This window comes from Nannospalax galili, unplaced genomic scaffold (genome assembly GCF_000622305.1).
Source record: "Nannospalax galili isolate Female #2095 unplaced genomic scaffold, S.galili_v1.0 scaffold44, whole genome shotgun sequence".
NCBI lineage: Eukaryota > Metazoa > Chordata > Mammalia > Rodentia > Spalacidae > Nannospalax > Nannospalax galili.
In genome coordinates this window covers 7,844,127-7,863,845 of record NW_008355789.1, presented here as the reverse complement: position 1 = coordinate 7,863,845, position 19,719 = coordinate 7,844,127, and positions in this window count along the sequence as shown.

Below are 19,719 nucleotides of genomic sequence, written 5' to 3'. Positions count from 1 at the left end.
GAAGAAAAGAGTGAACCAATACCCTTCATCAGCCTGTACAGCTCCCTCTGTTGACATTGTTCGGGACAGAGTGGGCATCTCACTGGCCATTCAAGACCTGTTGGTTTTACTCTATGAAAGTTTGTCGCATATGCCTCATTTTTCATTTTCTTTGCTAGTGCCTTTGACCAAACCTCCCTCTACTTTGATGTCCTCAGGGTTACCCTTCCAGAATCATCTCTAGAGGCCCAGCTGGATTCTGTTTCTCTAGCTCTTCCAGTGATGGTGTGAACACACAATTCCATTTATGAAATTCCTGTTTTCTAAATAGTACAATGATTTATTTTCTCTCCCTGCTCCACGGCTGGTATCACCAGTCAAGACTGTAATTCATTAAAGACTGTCTAACACAACTCAGTACATACTGGTGTGTATGTGCTTGTAATTGCATGTGAATCATTTTCACTCCTTTGGCTTGCGAACTCTGAGAGTTGCCTCTTTTCTTACATCACAAACACAATGTTCTATAAGCAGCAACAATCATTACATTTGTTTTGAAAAATAATAACTGTGTCTCTTCTCAACTCTGGCTCCAAAAATAAATCAGGATCACACAAGGGAAACTATTAACTCAGGGTGGGGTCTGGGGAAGGACTCAGAACTATTGACTAGAAAGTGATGCTCACTTCTATGGGCTTAAAATTAGACATAAAATAAAAGTAGCTTCCAGCTACTTAAGCAATGGGGTGATATTGGAAGAAGCCACAGTGGAGATATGGGGGACACACAGCTTTATGGCTCTGTCATGGTTCTCTCTTAGGGAAGAAGACTACTTTTCAGGGAGCCAATGGCTCTGCAGTAGGAAGATTGTCTAAGGCGCCTCTGACTCCCTAGGGGAATGATTCTGAACTCTGACTGGTTTCAAGTGCTCCCTACAGGAGCTGATGCCCTACCTGTCCTCAGAAATTCTAATATATTTTTCAACTGGGAAAGATAAAGAATCACTATTTTTAAAAAAGTCTTCAGGGGCTGGAGAGATGGCTCAGCAGTTAAGAGCACTGGCTGTTCTTGCAGAGGACCCAGGTTCAATTCCCAGCACCCACATGGCAGCTAACAGTTGTCTGTAACTCCAGTTCCAGGGGATTTAACGCCCTCTTCTGACCTCCATGAGCATTGCATGACATGGGTGTACTTACATATATGCAGACAAACATGCATACACATAAAATAAAAATAATAAGTGAAATATTTTAAAAGTCTCCAGAACAGATCTCCCTGATACGTTTCACATAGCAGTGTTGAGAACCACTGGGCCAGTTCGAATGCTTTGCTCTGCAGGGACCCACTGCCTTGCTTTGTTCTGGTTTTGTTATGATTTCTTACAGCTACAGTATTCGTGTTAGTCTGCCTTTCCTTCACAACCCTTTCCATGTGTCTTTCTCTCTCTTACTGTTTCCCTTGATCAGTTTTGTCAGAAAGGTTTTCATTAAGTTTTGTTTTCATTTATAATCTATCTGTACCCCACAGGTGTTGAAGTGCAGCTTCTGTGGCACCAGCTAATTATAAATATTTTCTAATTCTTAATATGATTTAGTTTCTCACACATGTGTTGCTTTTTAAAGTCTGAGCATGTGTTTAATATGAAGTCTGCTTATATGGTGGCTTAGGTCATCTTTTTATTTTCATTAATTTTTCTTCTTAACATTTCCATATCTTACCCACTCTCTAGACCCTGGAAGCCACCACCTACACTCTGATCAATAAGAAAATGTCTCAAATACATGTCTTTTCAAAAGAAAGTCTGGCCAAGCATGGTGGTGCATGCTTTTGATTCCAACAGTCAGGAGGCAGAGGCAGGTGGCTCTCTATGAGTTCGAGGCCAGCCTGGTCTACATAGCAAGTTCCGGGCCAGCCAGGGCTGCAGGGAGACCCTGTCTCAAAAAATCAAAAACAAAAGAAAAAAAAAGGTCTGAATGTTTAATGAGGACATGCAAAAACTGTATACTTATTTAGTTAACAGGGGAGGGCAACTTCACACACACACTATAAGGGCTGGGTGTTGAGGATGCAGAATAACTGGAGGTCTCATATCACTGGTGGGTGTATAAACCTTCAATAATCTTGGAGCATAAATATTTTGGCAGTTCCTTAGTTAAGAACACACCTACTCTGTGGCACAGCAATCATTCCTCTAGGCATTTATACAGGGAGAGGAAAACACTGCCCATAAAAGTGCATGTGTATAAATATTCACAGCAATTTAATTCAAAACCAATCCTTCAACAATGCAAATATTCACTAGAAAATGAATGCACGACTAATATTTGATAACTTCATAGTACATCACACTAGGAAACAGTAAGAATGAACAGTCTGGTGGTGCATGAAACATGGTTGACTCTCAAAGACCTTATGCTGAGCAAAAGAAGCCAGACACAGGAGCACTCTAGGTTTCCATTAATATGAAGTTCTATGGAAGGCTAAATCCGTTTATATGGACAGGGATCTGACACTGGTTGTCTTCAGCGGGAGGGCAGACCTAGTCCGAGGATAACGAACAGCCTAGGGGCATAATTTAAGCACAGTGCCCACCCAGGCTCCTGGCGAGTGCTTCCTTAACTTTTGCTTCTAAGTTCTGCATTCACTTTTACCCGTTTCAGTCCTGATTTGGAAGAAAGGGGTCAAAATAGGGGTGTGTTAGTCCCCCACCCCACCCACTCCTGTTCATTGCAACCAAACACTTATCAAGAAGAAACTTCAGTGAAGGACTTATTTTGGCTCATGGTTCCAGAGGATACAGAGGCATCACATTGTTCATGTCAGTGGGCATGTGACCAAGACTCCTCACTGGACCAGGAAGCAGGGAGAAGGGCATCTAAACCCTCCAATGGCTTTTTCTTTTTTACTCATTCTAGCACTCCACCCGTAAGATGGTGTTGCCTACATTCCATGTGAGAGTTTTCTCAGTTAGTACTCTTTGGAAATCCCCTCACAGTCATGCTGAAATGTGGCACTCAATAGTGCAGGAGGTATTTCTTAATCCAATCAAGTTGACCAAAAATAAACCAGCCTGAGGGTTGTGTTGGATAGCTTCAGTTGTGAACTTTGGCACACCTGGGAAGACGGAACTTCAAAAGAGGCATTGCCTCCTTCGTACTGTCCTGTGGCCACATCTGTGTGATTGATTATTGAGTGATGTGGGAGGGCCCAGCCCACTGTGGGCAGTGCCATCCCTGGGCAAGTGGTCCTGGGTTGTATAAGAAAGCAGGCTGAGCACAGGCTGGAGGAGCAAGCCAGTAAGCGCGTTCCTCCATGGTTCCTGCCTTCAGGCTCCCGCTCTGCTTAAGCTCCTGCCCCAAATTCCCTCAACGATAGACTGTAATCAGGACATGTAAGCTAAATAAACCTTTTCTTCCCTAAGTTGGTTTTGGTCAGCATTTCATCATAGCAATAGAACGTAACTAGGACAAAAGCTCAACCAGAAGGGGCTTCAAAGAACATTTGGGAATGATGGAGATGTTCTTTGTCATGTGGGAGAGATGGTTACATGAATATGCATAGCAAAGCTCAGCAAATTGTATACTTGACATCTTTGCATTTGATCACATGTAAACTTAAAGCATTGATTTGAGGAAGAAAAATTATTAAGACTATTCTGAAAAATATAAGTAAGAGAGCTTATCAGCTACTAATATTAATAACAAAGGTATAGTCAACTAACTGGCCAATGTAATAGAACAGAGACACAGTCAAACATGGAAACATGGTATTTAACAGAAGTGGTGGTCCTTCAATTAAAAAATAAAGTTAGGCTTTAGCTTATACAAGACAAAATAAAAAGCAGATTGATTAGACTTCCCAAACCTTCCAAGATGAAAATTCACAGCTTCAACTTTTACGGAGAGAAAAAGGAAATATATTTAACACAGTGAGAACTTTTTTCTTTAGAAAGACCACAAAAACATTGTCATAAAAAGATTGTACATTTGACTAATTTTTTAAAATTTGGTAAATTATAGATAAACAATGGAAAAGAAACAAACCAGGACTGGAGAGCTGGCTCAGCAGTGAAGAGCACTGGCTTCTCTTGCGGAAGACTGAGCTCAAGTCCTAGCACCCACGTGGTGGCTAACAACTGTCCCTAACTCCAGTTCCAGGGGATCAGATGCCCTCTTATGACCTCCACAGGCATTGCATGACACGGGTGCACTTTACAAATATGCAGGCAATATACTCATACGCATAAAAATAATAAAGAAAATATTTTAAAAACAATCAAGCAGAGGTAGTTATTTATGATGCTTAGTAACCAATCAATGTTTAAGATCTAGAAAACATAAAAGAGTTCCTACAAAACAGGGCTGGTGAGGGGGCTCAGGTAAAGCCACTTGCACGCAAACCTGATGACCTGAGTTCCATCCCCAGTACCCACAGGGTAGGAAGAGAAAACCAACAGACTCCTGCAAGTTGTCCTCTGACATTGACAAGCGCTCATGACGTGCATACACAAACACACACATGCACACACACACACACACACACACACACACAGACACGCAGAGTTAATTAATTATTTAAAGAATGCCTACAAACAATAATAAAAGGACAAAAACGGGGCAAAGAATATAAGTAGATTATTGGAAGATATTCAGTAAACTCAAGATACGTTCAGTGAATGTAAATCACAAAAGAGGTGTTTTGTTTGTGAAATAGGAAAGCTTCTAAAGTAATCAGGTATTAAATGCTAGCATGGGCTTGTTGAAAATGCAGCTGCCACTGGGTCCTGATAGGAAGGCAAAGTTGCAGTCACTTTGGTAAGTTTTAATTGTTTCCATTAAAATCATAAATATGCAGCAACTCCACTCCTGGGTGTCTGCCTGGATAAATTAATCATGCAGATCTTTACAGGAATGTTCATAATGCTATCTTTTAATAATTAAAAAATTAATATTGGCATGGGAGCCCACACCTTTAATCTCAGCACTCTTGAGGCAGAGGCAGGCAGATCTCTGTGAGTTCAAGACCAGCCTGGTCTACATAGTGAATTACAGTCCAGCTGGGGCTGCAGGGAGACCCTGTCTCAAAAAAACAAAACAACAAGAAATAGAAAAATATTTATTAAAAATAAGAATGAAGTGTAGGCTGAGAAATACAAGTTGGGCACAGAAAGGAAGATCAGCCAGTGTGAGTCTACATGGAGAAGGTTCAAAAAATGTCTGAAGTAGAAGACACAGATTGGAAATTGGGATAAACAGAATGATTCTATACCTTAAAACACACACACACACACACACACAGACGCACACACACACGCGTGCACACACATACACGCACACACACATACACGCACACACACACGCATGCACACACACATGCGTGCACACACACACAGTACTAGTGATTCCTGTGCATGAGTGAAAACTGCACAAGTGCTTATTTTTAAAGGTGAAAGAAAACAAAAATAAATTACAATTTTATTTTCCATTTCAGTTGCCTGCTGTCAATCATGGTCTGGAAGTATTCAGTGGAAAAATCCCAGAAGAAACCCATTTCATTGGTTTCTAACCTGACGGAAATTCTGAATATAATGGTGAAATCCCATTGGCATCCCACTGAGACATGAATCAGCCATCTCTCTGTCCTGTTAGTTATTTGGTAACTATTGCAGTTATAAGAGTTACTATGGTGATATCTTGAATGCTGTGTTCAGGTAGCCCTTCTGGTTAGTCTAATGCTGCTCCACAGTGCCTATGATGCTCGCTCCTGTTGTTCATCAGAGAAGCAATTACTGTTCCTGATTTATGAGATAAGCTTTGCCATAGGAATCTGCATATAAGAAAGGACATATAACATATGCAGGGTTCGTTATACCCCATGGCTTCAGGCATCTACTGTTCGTCTTGAAACTTATCCCTCATGCATAACGGAGACTACTGAACATTTATATTTCATCCGTGGAAGTGAGGAATTCAGAATTAAAGATGACTAAAGGATCAAGGATGGAAATCAAAGGGGTTTAGAAGGCTAGAGAGATGGCTCACGGTTAAGAGCACCTGCTGCTCTGCCAGAGGATCCAAGTTCTGTTCCCAGCATCCATGTAGGGCAGCTGACAATGGCTTGTAACTCTGCTGGCCTCCCTCTGGAGGCACCCACACATGGCATACACACAAACATACCTACACATCAATAATAAACCATTAAAAAGTAGACAAAGGAAGCTTAGAAATAAAGGATGCAAAAGTATATGCTAGTATATTACACTCTTAATTGTTCACGCTGGGGATATGAAGTGGTTTCTGTTGTTTGTTGCAACAAGTCCCATGTAGTGCTAGGCTGGCCTCAAACTTGCATGTAGTTGAGGGAGGCTAGCCTTAACTCTGGATCTTCTTGCCCACACTCACCTAATGCTGTGACTCAGAGAATGCAACGCCACTCAGCTTTGAGGAACTTTTTTCAATTGGTCACTCACAGAGACTGTCTGTGAACTGCCCAACCCTAAGTGATACATCTGCAATGTACCTAAGGCTCACAGTGCATTACATAGTAGAGCAAGCGGTAGAGGGAACACTAATCCATCTCTCAGTTCTCATCAATGAAGCTCCCTCATGCAACAGAGGTCCTTGAGCACAGAAGGACACAAGTGACCAAAGCACAGAGAATAAGAGTCTGCAGAGTGTGGGTCCTTGGACAGGACTCCCATATTAAAGTCCACTCACCCAGGGCTCAGGGACCATTACAGAAGAGGGGGCAGAAAGACTATAAGAGCCAGGGAGGAGGTGCGTGACTATATGGAGACAGAGTCCTACAGGCTCCTGGGACCTTGCTCATATGAACCTACAGCAGTGGTGTCAGCGTGTATAAGACCCATGCAAACTCAAGCAGACAGAAACCCAGCATAGAACTGTGTGAATGGGCACACAAATGACAGAATGCATGGAATCCAGTGTGTGTGGGGGCTATGGGAGGGGTCCAATGGGGAAGGGGGTATAAAGGTGATTAAGATGTTCTGTATGAAATACATAAAAGATCAATAAAAAATTTACAAAATATTTATATTTCACATAATTTTGTGATTAAAATTACTCTAAAATGTTAAAAGTCCTTAGCTGATAGCTCGCCTTGCCTTTAACACTGCCATAGCTTAACAGATAACTTCTACCCTCTCCACATTTCTTCATTCCTTCAAACTCAAATGTGTTTTGAATGATAGGATGAGTTTTAATCACTGCCCTGAAGTTGCGATTTCTCCAGCTGTATGGATCTGGATTAAAACGCTCATTTTTTTCCCTAGCTAAGATAGAAAGCCTCTTGATTGTCAGGGTTGAGCTCATCATCCGTGGAAAAGGTTATAGGTCCCTTCTCTTGAGCATTATAGGTCTACACCTTTTTGCCAGCTAGCTGGCCTTCCTCCACACTGCCCCCATACCCCTTTTTCAAACAAATCTTTCTGTGAGCATCCAACATTTCAGAAAAGGGTTACAAATAGAATTGGAAAAGTCCAAAGTAAATTAAAATACCAGGTTGTTGACACATAAGAGTAAAAAATGGCCCGTGCTAATAACCTGACTCGACATGTGATTTATGTGGGCCTAAGAGGACAGTCATAAAACTGTGTAAGTGAAGGAACACCACCAAGTGATTTACAAAGGCCCTGGGAGGTAGGTGACAAAATGCACTGAAAGTGAGAGCAATAAATCGAGCTGAGGAAGCCCTGTTTGATCCCTTCACCCCCTAACACCCAAGCACACAGGGGTCCTTCACTAGAGCTTCTTTTCATTCAGGCTTTCAATCAATAAATATTTCCTGAGTCTCCTGGTCATTATCAGCATTTGGAAGGGCAGGGTGGGTCTATGTGTGGGTCTAGGGATGCCTAGAGAGACAGAAGGCAAAAGTGTGATCCAAACTCTTGACAAGCTAATCATACAATAAACCAAACAGCTAATGTGGAACTAAGATGCATCTCCTATAATAGATTCAAACACTAAAGAAACTTGACTTTTCAACAAGCGAAGATTTCAGGAAGAGTCAATTTCTATCTTCGGGAAGAAGTGATATCTATTTTCTAGTAGCTCAAAAGCCTAACCAAGAAGAGGAAGAACACTTGCTGTCAGATGACAGTGGTATCAATGAGTTTAAGAAAAGCAAACTCCATCCAGAAACATGTATTGTGCATTTTCTATGAACCCAATCCTATTCTAAGCCATTCTAGGAGTTAAGCACCCAGCTGCGAGGCAGAAGACTGACACAGCCACAGAAAATTACACTGTAGTGGACACAGAACAATAATATGCCAAATAAATGAAGCAATTATTCTTTATATCAACAAGTCTTCTAATTACACAGAGTAATGTGACAGAGTGTTATTAAAGGGCAGGGGAAATTATTAAGGGAAGGTGATTAGAGACAGGAGTCTCTGAGCTTACATTTGAATAACAAGGATCTTACCTTGTGACAGTCTCGAGAAGAGATTCAGGGAAGAGCAATATGCAGACTAGAGCTAGGACTGGACCCAGCCTGGGGTGTCTGCCCACAGGAACACAGCAGCCTATGGAGGATTTAGTGAGTTAGTGGACTGGAGCTATGGCACAAGAATAGGGGTCCTACAGGATTTTCCAAGGAATTTGGATCACACCAGAAGAAATAGGATTCCTGTAGGTTGAGTAGATCCTTTGGCATCCAGTGACATCCTGCCACCCTATGTCTAATGTCAGATGCAGCTGAATTGACAGTTCCCATACATACCGTCAGCATCCCAATCACATGGCTTTGAAGGATGTACACTCTCAGATACCAACACATGTTGGTTATCCCTCTCCATACCCCCTTCTCTGCCCTGCCCTCCCAGTCCCCATCCCAGTTAATCCTTCCTACCAGCCAACATGTAGAGAACTGGAGGTTGCAGAGTGCTCCTCCTGAGCAGGACATCTGTTTGAAGCTTCTGCTCCCCAAAGCTTAGGGATCAGTGCAGAAGAGGAGGCAGAAAGATTGAAAGACACAGAGAGGGGTGGATGACTGCCAGGAAACAGAGTCTTCCAGACAGCTGGTCCGCTACTCATATGAATTCATAGTAATGGTGACCGTATGTACAAATCCCATGCAAGCTTAAACCAAACAAAATTCCAGCATAGATGCGGGGAAATGGAAAAGAAACCTCAACCCTAAGGAACAATGACTTTTACGGGGGTTGGGGGGCAGGGTCAATCTCTTTGGAGCACGGGACTCTTGGTAGATTAACCAGCTCCACTGGATGGACCCACACTGAAGGACAGTTGGGGACACAAATTAGACTCTGTAGGCCTTAATATATACATAATAGAGTACATTAAATCGAAAAGAGCCAAAATAAAGGAAAAAAAAAAAAGGAACAGAGCCATTAACAGGAATTGTGGATAGGGCTAGGGGAGTTAAATACCATCAAAATACATTGTATGAAAATTGTAAAAAATTTAAAAAGCCCAACACATGAAGTCTCAGTGGCTGAGGTAGCATGGTACTAGTCCAAAGACAGGAAAAAATGCAACAAATATTTTGAAACAGACTCACACATACACGGCCATTTGATTTATTAAAAAGGCTGCATTGTAGTATACTGTGGAAGTATCAGAATTTCAGGGAGGTAGACATAAATATGAAATGCAAAACAGTAAATATTCTAAAAGAAAATATAAAAAGCTGTATTTGCCTTTGTGGTAAGCAAAGCATATATATATATATTTTCTTTCATGGAACATATAAAGCACAAACTATGAAGAAGATTGGCACGTTGGAGTGGGAAGCATTCCTCAAAGATACTGTATTAGTGACTTTTGGCATCATTTTGCTAAAATCAACTTAAGGAAAGGAGGGTTTATTTTGGCTCACTCTGGAGGGTGCAGTCCATCATGGCAGGGAAGGTGTGCCAGAAGGAATATGAGGTACTGGTCACATTGGATCCACAGTCAGGAAGCAGAGAAAGATGATTGCTGGTGCTCAGCTACTTTCTACCTTTTAGAAACCCATTCTAAGGTGGTGCTGCCAACATTTAGGGTGTGTCTTCCCACTTCAATTAACCCAAATTAGAAGCTCCTATGGACACACCCTAAGGCTTGTTTCTTTCATGATTCTAGATACTGTCAAGTTGACAATATTAGTCATCAGAGTTACCATTAAAAAGAAAACTAAACAGTGGAAGATATTTAAAGATTATAGTCATCCTTCTACATCTGGGATTACACATCCCTGGATTCAAAAACTTGTGGATATAAATTTGAAAAGATAAGCACCTGTACTAACCATGTATGGCTCTTTCCTATTATTTGATACATAATAGGGTATAGCAACTATTTCATAACATTGGCTTTTGTCACTGTGACAAACAAGGAAATTTAAAAGGAGAAAATAATCTATTTTGGCTCCTGGTTTCAGAAGCTTTAGCAGAAGGTCTGGATCACTGGCTTCTGGTGAAGTAAACATCATAGTGGTGAGAGTGTGTAATAGAGGAGGCTGCCCACCCCACAGAAGCCAGGAACCAGAGCAGAGGGGCAGGCAGGGGCTGGGGACAAGACATATCTTTCCAGGGCACATTCATAGTGACCCAATTTCCCTACCTAGGACACATTTCTTAAAATTTCAAATATCTCTCAATAATCTATTCAGTATTTGAATCCATCAATGGATTCATCCATTGATGATGATGTCAGAGCTCTAATGAATCATTCATTGTCACAAAGCCCCACCTCTGGATGCTCTTTATATCAAACTTTCACACATGAGCATTTGAGGGAGGGAACACTTTATTTGCACACCACAGCATGTGCTACTTACATTGTATTAGGAATTATCAGTAATACAGATATTTTGAGCATGGGAAGCTATGAATGGGTATCCTCAGATGCTATTCTATTTTATATAAGGGACTGGAGTAGCCTCAGGTTTTGGTACCTATGGGAATTCCTAATATCAATTCCCTACAGATACAGAGGTTGCATATCTGACCAAATATTAGTATCCAGGATATCTAAAGCATTTGTACAAAGCAATTAGTAAAACATTAGCAAGCCAATAGAAAGCATTAAAGACTGGCACTTCACAAAAGAGTGTCTAAATGACCAAGGAAATGTTCAACACCATTAATCATTACAGGAGTACAAATTAAGTCTCTAATGTGATACTGGGTCATACCCAACAAAATGAATAAATTAGGAAAACATAACAGCAAAACGGAAGTGGGGGAAGGTGAGAGAGAGAGGGCAAAAGGGGGGGACGCCTCTTCATTAGCGTTCGTGTATTAACAGCACAGAAATCTCCTAAGGAGGGCCATAACAAGCAAAATGTGCCCAGGCCCTGCAGCAGCAGTGGTCATAGCAAGTTTAAGAAAGCAGAGAGGGCAGGAGTGGAAACTGAGGTCAGGAGAAGTATTTGATGAGGTGGGGCGAGGGTGGAGAATTAACAGACCATGTTGGGACTTGCAAGGAGACTTTGGATTTTTACCTGAGAGAAAATCTTTGAAGAATACTAAGCAAACAGCGGGACTCTTTCATTTTGTCCTTCTTTACTTCTTTCTCTCCTGTGGGTCTCTTGGGGTCTCATTTATTCAGTCTTTAATGCTCTTTTATTTTTTCCTTTTACTCATAACAAATATGATTAGGTAGCTACCACATATCTACCTGCCCAGCCAACAAAGAATTCCAGACCCTGTGGTCTGGTCATCTGGCCTTTAATACTGGCGCTCCTCCAGCTTAGGTCCAGGCCAGCATTAGTACTGAATCTGTACATTGATGACCTTCAGCCTGACTATAGCTAACCAAACTTCCGGGTTAGATCTGGAGCAAGGGGCTTCCCAGGATGCAAGACTTATAATGCTAAAATCAGGAACTTTGCAAGCAAACTGGGATACTGGGGCTCCTTATGACTGGGAATCACTGAGTATGTAGAAAGCCACATGGAAACCAACCACTATAGAAGCTTTATATATATAATAAAAAGAGATTAAAAGGAGTTACCCTATAACAGGGGGGACATTGCCCCTACTAGACACCATACGCTTACAAAGCAAAAGCCCAATATCAAATATGGACTCCTTCTCTTGAAGCTGTTGAGCAGGGGTCATATAGGCACTTGAACACTACTGGCCATTGTCCCTCCTCTTGGTTATCCACCATAACTTCACAGTAAGACCCTACTGCTGAAGACACTACATACATGAGCTGTAGAGAAAACAAGGAGAAATTAAGCTGGTGCTTATTCCAAATCCTCATCTCTACTAGCTAGCTTTCATAGTAATGGAAGGCACTATGCTCATGACTGGAAGGAAAAAATTAGTGATTATCCTTACAGAGCTGTGAATCCTGTGAACTGACCTGGCAAGATGTGTCTTCCAGTACAGCAGTGGCAAAATTATTATAGGAGTGACCAACCACTTTCCAATTGGATTTAAGTTCTGCTTCATAAGATGGAGCCCATACCTGACATTCATATCAGGCCTAGGAACATGTGACTAGACAGCCACAGGCTGTAGGTGTGAGCTTAATACTATGATTCTGCTAATTAAAGTGACTCCTCATGACTTATTACTATACCCATAGATTAATTAATCTCTCAACTCTTACCAGAGAAGCTTCCTTATGGAGCAGATGGTGATTAACACAGAAACTCACAGCTGGCCAATGTGCAGAGAATGAGATTGCAGAGTGCTTACTCTGAATTGGACCTCAGACTTCCTCCTCGAAAGGCTCAGGGGTCACTGTGGGAGAGGTGGCAGAAAGATTTTAAGAGCCAGAGTTGATGGATGATCACAAGGAAACAGAGTTTCTAGACAGCTGGGAAGGTACTCATATGAATTTATAGCAATGGTGACAGCATGCACAAGTTTAACTCCACAGGCCTTAATATATATAATAGAGTACATGAAATTGGGCAGGTGGTGGGAAGGGGGGTGCATACAAGGGACGGTATCTCAATGCAATAAAAATATGTTGTATGAAATTTGCAAAAAATTCAATTAATCAAAGGAAAAAATAAACAATGATGGAGGTCAATGAAATCCAAATCTGGTATTGGTAAAAATATAAAAATAAAACATGAAAAAACTTCTAGCTAAACGGGTCAAGTGAAAAGACAAAGCACAGTTTTCCCATATAAAAACAACAGAGGGCACATCACTACAGATCCCACAGACATTCTTCATATAGGGACATGAGATGAAACTTTCTGTGTCAATAAATTTGACATCTTAGGTGAACTGGACAAGTTCCTTAAATGATGCAAATGGTCAAAATTAACAAAGAAGAAATGAAACATGAGAATAGCTCTAGAACGGTAATAAATTGAGTTTTTTTATTGAGAGCATTAGTAAAGGGAAAGTTCCAGACTCAGACACTTTCCATGGTGAATTCTATCAGCGTTTAAAACATAAGGCAGTCCTATCAAGACTCTTCAAAAAATAGAAAAAAGGATGACACTTTTAAGTCATTTTGTGAGGCCAGCATAAAGTGCTAGAGAAAAGATTTCTAGAAAAAAAAAATGATCACACAACAATGGATCATGAACAAAGACATGATTTTAATAATAAAACATTAGAAAGTTGATCCCTGTAATATATAAAATTAGCAATATATCCTGACCAAGTGGGATTTGTTCTAGAAATATAAAGTTCATTTAACATTAAATAATAATTAACGGACTGAAGGAAACTCATGAATAAATTACAGCGGAAATTTATAAGCTAAATAGCTGCAGAAAAAAGTTCAAAATATTCAATATACATTCATGGAGAAAAAAAAATCTCTCAGAAAACTGAAGAGAAGGGAACAGCCTTCATTTTGATACGTGTAGCAACAAGGATCCTTACAAAATACCAGCAGGAGTGTATAACAAATAGTACAGTGTCTTTTGGTAATGGTTTAGCAGTTTCTTACAAAGGGAAACAGTTGGGCAGTTTCTTATAAAGTTAAACAAACATCTCTCTCATGACTTGGCAATTGCTCTCCTAGGCATTTACTCAAAGAAAGTTAAAACTAAGGTCTATACAAATGTTTGTTCAAGAATATTAATATAATCTTTATTCATAACAGTCCTAAACTGGAAAAATATAAATATGTACCAACTGTGAATACATAAACAAAATCCTGGTGCATTTATATAGTGGAGTGGTATGAGGAACGAACCTGGGACATACAACATGAATGAGCCTCACAGTCATTATTCTACATGAAAGAAGCTGCAAAGAACACATCATGCATGTAATGCATTAAATTGTGCATTAATACACTTAAACATAGAAATGTGTGTTTTAAGAAGGCAAAAATACTAAAATGGAGTAACTAATTTAGACAATAGTTTCTTGATGGTGTCCCTGGTAGTCTCTGGAAATGAAATCACTGTATACATTGAAACAGGTTACACATGTACATATTTGTTAGTTAATACTCTTTACGGTACAATACTTACAAACGTTTAATTCTATATATCATTTATACCTCAAAGACTTCGAGGAAAAAAAGCCTGCAAGTCTCTCTCCAGAATCTCACGCCTGCCTTTCTCCTGGGTATGCAAAACTCTTCTTCCCTAATGCAGGTGTATGTCTTAGTCTTTGTTTTAACACCTGTGCTTAAATCTATTCAAAACCTTTTTCTTATGCTGGATGTGGTGGTGCACACCTTTAATCCCAGCACTGGGCAAGCAGAGGCAGGTGGATCTCTGCCTGGTCTACATAGTGAGTTCCAGGCAGGCTGGGACTATGGGAGACCCTGTTATAAAACAAAACAACAAAAATCTTTTTCTTGGGGCTGGAGAGATGGCTCAATGGTAAAGAGCTCTGACTGCTCTTGCAGAGGACCTGGGTTTGGTTTTCTGCACCCACATGGCAGATAACAACTGTCTGTAACTCCAGTTCCAGTGGATCTGATGCCCTCTACTGTCTTTTGTGGGTATTGCAAAACATGGATGCACTCAGATACATGTAGGCATTACACTCATACACACAAATTAAAAATAATAAAATATTAAAAATCCTTTAAAAGTGTTGTTTCTAAACCTTTTTCTTAATAGACTCAAATAGTGAAAGAAAAAGCTGATGTAGCCACAGAGGTTATCAGATAAAGAACTACTTATGGCAGATCTGTATATAGATAATTCATTATGTTGACAATTCTCTCCATGAAGATAGAAAATTCTAAGCCCATATATATCTATTATCATTGATCCAAAACTTACAAAGAAAAAAAATCAATGTTTTTCCTTTACTCAGAGACTATTTTTATAAATCCTGTAGCATTTTTTTTTCTGAGAAATATTCTCAAGAAATGGAATCTATGAAAAGAGAAAAAGTGAAATTAAGGAGTCGGTAGGGGGACTCCACATGAGGATTAGCTAACCAACATTGTCCTGGAGAAATAAGATTAGAAATTTCAGGAAAGAACTTTCAATATTTCACCATTAAGTTAAAAACATCAGGTGTACTTCATAGTGAGTGTAGAGAAAAAATTAATGAAAGAGAAGCTGGTCTAAAAGAAACAGAAAAGAAAGATCAAATATAAAAAGCATAACAGGACAAGAACAAATGACTAGATTGGTCATGGAAAAAAATATAAATAACTTAAACTTACCAATCAAGAACAGATGTCTTCCTCAGCAGTACTTACACTGGAAAAAAATATTAAAAACATACACATTCAACCACAGGGCAAGGATACGTAGCTACTATCTCATCCCTTTGATGGAATATAATGCCATAATTAAAATTGGTACCAACAGAAACAATTGACAGTATGGGATGTACATGTGTCCAAATACTAAACAAAAGATTTACAATTCTGCAGCAACATAAAGTCTGAATAATGGAATTTAATGAAAGCAAGGTGCAGAGAAATATCAAACATTAATAGCAGATTATCTGCACTCAAGAGAACTATTTTTGTTCTATTTGTTATTTATCCTTCCTATAAATATTCTAGATTTCCCTGGAGGGAATGTGTTGCTTTTATGTTTATTTACTTATTAACCCATTCATTTATTTTAGGCTTTCCTAAAATGGAATCCCTTTTTTTTTTTTTTTTTTTTTTTTTTTAGTGCAGGCTGGCCTAGGATTTGGAGCTCTTGCTGGGATCACAGGTGTGCACACAATGCCAGGTTAAATGTGTTATTTTCATTTCTGAATGTAATACTATTCCGTAAGCTGTACATGAGTACCTAAGTGATGTAAAATATATAAATAATACATGAAAACTCCCCTGACATTCTGACCTGTGTGCTTCTAACTTCCACCAAAATTCTTTCTGCAGAGACAACCATTTTTATTGTTTTCTGCTGCCTTCTGGATCATGTAAGACTTTGGCGATCAGATATGAAAATGAAAACACTTCTATTCCCATTAAACTGGACTCAATGGCTATGTGGATGGGATGCTATGACAGAAATGATGCAAGAGAAATTGCACACACTCCAGTTTGCGCCCAGTTTTGGATTCCACTGGGAACACCGAGATAGTCAATGTGACATGTGACTGAAATTAAGATCACCTGCATGTAAAAGTTAAGGTGGGAAGTAGATGGACATAGGAGGGAGCCTTCTTAGAGGAATGGTGACCCTCAGAAAACATGGTGTTGTGGAATTCAGTGTAGAGTTGGGGGGATAGAGCGAATAAGGAAAGGCTGTCTGGAAAGGCTATCACTAGCCTCCAAAGGCTTTGATGGCCTAGGAGGCTGGAGTATGCCTGGCAGTACTTTTTCAGAAATTCTCTAGTCACCAAATTGGCAGTCAGAGTCAAGTCTGAGGTTTAGTTTTCTCATTTATAAACTAGAGATATGGATTATATGAAAATTAAGCTAGGTAAGGAATCTGAGGCTGATTGGCACTGTGAGTTGGTGTCACAGGAGAATGAAGGATTAAAGTCTGAGTTTGTGCCCCACAAAACCTGTCTTGATGGCTTCCCTGCTGACATTTCTGGAATCATACAAAGCTCAAGCCAGCCTCTTGTGACTGGAAGTCTCATGCGGATGTCCACATCTTTGGGAGGGAGCAAATTCGATTTTCTGATGCCCCAAAGCAGACGTGATCCCTGCATTTCCAGAGAACTGCACATATGGTTTGGTGTGGTTTCTTTGAAAACACAATTGCTGTACACTTAATCACTTCTTTTTCAAGGAAAACATTACATTAGCTACTGTACATGGGTATGTAGCTCATCTCTTTTAATTAGATGCTAATTAGTGACTCACTAGCTTTAATCATATCAATCTGCTAATACTATTTATGCCCCACAGAATAATGAACTACTTCATAAGAAATGAGTGGGGCACATGTTGACGTAGGAATGCATCCAACCATAATTCGCTTTGGGTAAATATCCCACCCAGACTTGGATTCTGAACAATTTGCAAGGCAACATTCACATAGTACATGTGGGGTTGAGGCGGGGACTACTGACTACCACATGGAGAGAGAAAAAGGAGCGAGAGGCACAGAAATGCCACAAAGGAGGGTTTTGTCTGCCTGTTAGTATTTCCCCTAGAGGGGGGCCTCTAGCCCTGGTCAGTTTTCTTTGGGAAGCGAATTGGAGATAATGTCATCTGTGGGGGTTCAAGGAAAGGTTTGGCTCTTTACACACGTCCGGAGAAACTGCTTTCTGTGTGAGGAAAAAAATGTGGCAGGCACTTACCATGATTCTGCAAAGACCGGTCTTTGTCGTCAGTCCAGCCAGGGTCATGGGGTTGGAAAGGTGATGAGACACACGATGGATCCAAGATGGGCCTGAGGAAAATTCTCTGGTTACTCAAACCCAAATATTGTGTCCAGATAAATATAATGATACTTAACCTACCTCAGACCTGCTGGCTTTAAGAACCAAGTCTAGCTCAGCTGTTGAGGGAGACAGACAACTAAGTGATATAAGTCAGCCAAAGCCGAGGTGACGCTTCCAGTCCGTGCATGCGGTAGAATCATGATTTAGAAAAACGCCATGTGCCAGCGTCCAGAAGAGTAAGACCTGAGTTCCAACCCTGGGAGGAATTTTCAAGAAGTAACCAGCACAGCAATAGTGATGAGAGAGACTGTGAGAGATTGTGCTGCGCTCTGCAGTTTACACACAATATCCTGTAGTGCATTGTGAAATGGATACTCTTGTTCCCATTTGCAAGATGACAAACATGAAGCTAGGAGAAAATAATCAACTACTCAGTAATACAGAGGTAGTAAATGGCAGGGTCATGGTTCTCCTCCATACCTGACAGATCCTGGTTTCGAGCACTAACCTCTACCCAAGCTCCCTACCATCTGTCTTCCATCTCTCCATCCCTGTGACTCTCCCAGTCACACCCAGGCTATAACAAGGGTGTCTGTGTCTCAGGAGAACTGGCTTACAAATATTTATCAATGGGAAACTAAGGCAGAAATCCATTCTTAACAGTTTAAGATCAACTAATATGATTTAAGTCAAAGTGTGTTGGATAACCAGGATTCTAAGTAAAATTCTAGCCCTATTTTCTCCAGAGGCTGATAATGAGGATTTTGTCCAAATTAGGGCCACTTAAGACTTGGAAGATGGGTTGAAGAGTAGGTCATTTTTTTTTTTTAATGTGTATGAGTATATTGCCTGCATGTGTAAGTGCACCTGTGTCCTGCAATGCCTGGGGAGGTCAGAAGAAGACATCAGGTTTGCCTGGAACTGGAGTTACAGATGGTTGTTAGCTGCCATGTGAGTGCTGGTACTCGAACCCGGGTCCCCTGTAAGAGCAGTTAGTGCTTTTAACCATGGAGCCATCTCTCTAGCCCCAGGTCATAGATCTTATATCCATGAAACTCTCTTGATCTGATCTTACTTTGTTTTGTTTACTTTTTTTTTTTCATTGTTTATTTTTTGGGACACGGTAGTCTCGTGAAACCCAGACTGGCCTTAAACTCCTACGTAGCTGAGAATGACCTTGACTCTTGATCCTTCTGTCTTTACCTCCCAAGGGCTGGTATTACAGGTGTGCAGCATGACACCTGGCAACTTTATGAGGTCACCTTCTTCTATGTTTCTCTCAGTCACAACGTTCATTTCTGTGTTTCTTTAATAAACATCTACCGCAAGGCCTGCAGACTGTTTCATCTGTGAGAAACTTCTTCCTTCAAATTCCTTCTGCCTTCGATGATGGGTATTTCTGAGTGTTTTTTTTTTTTTTTTCTCTTCTTCTTCTTCTTCTTCTTCTTTTTTTTCTCTTTGCTTTAACCCAGTCGTGTAAATAGCACATGGCACGTAATTTGTGTTAAGTGAATTCATGAAAGACCTTGGTCAGTACACTTTAGGAGACCTTTCATAGGAGAGTCAAGACCTAAGCATAGAAATTGAAAAGAAGCAGGACTCTGCCCAGTCAGCCCTGGCCAAGCATAAGTTGAATGATTTCAATGCAGAATAGTTTCCTTACCACTATAGATGCAGGAGCAGAGTCTGGCCAAGGATGCTTAGCCTAAATAAAGAATCCCAGTGATGTCTAAAGATTCTTCATGTTTCCAGTTCTGTCAACTGTTCTAGTCTGTGGTTGCTAGCTGGTATTGAGGAACGGTTGAGTTTTATTGGATCCTGTGTGGCCTCAGGAAATAACTATATCACTCTCTGGGAAGATGCAAATGTACACTTAATAATCAGGTGCCAATCACTGGAATGGGTCCCCAGGTTACTGACAGTCCAGTCATAATCTCTGTCCCCAGAAGGTGACTATCAATTGGGGAAGATGTGTTTGATGCTATTTGTCTCACTATTGTGTCCAAAATATCTTTAAAAAT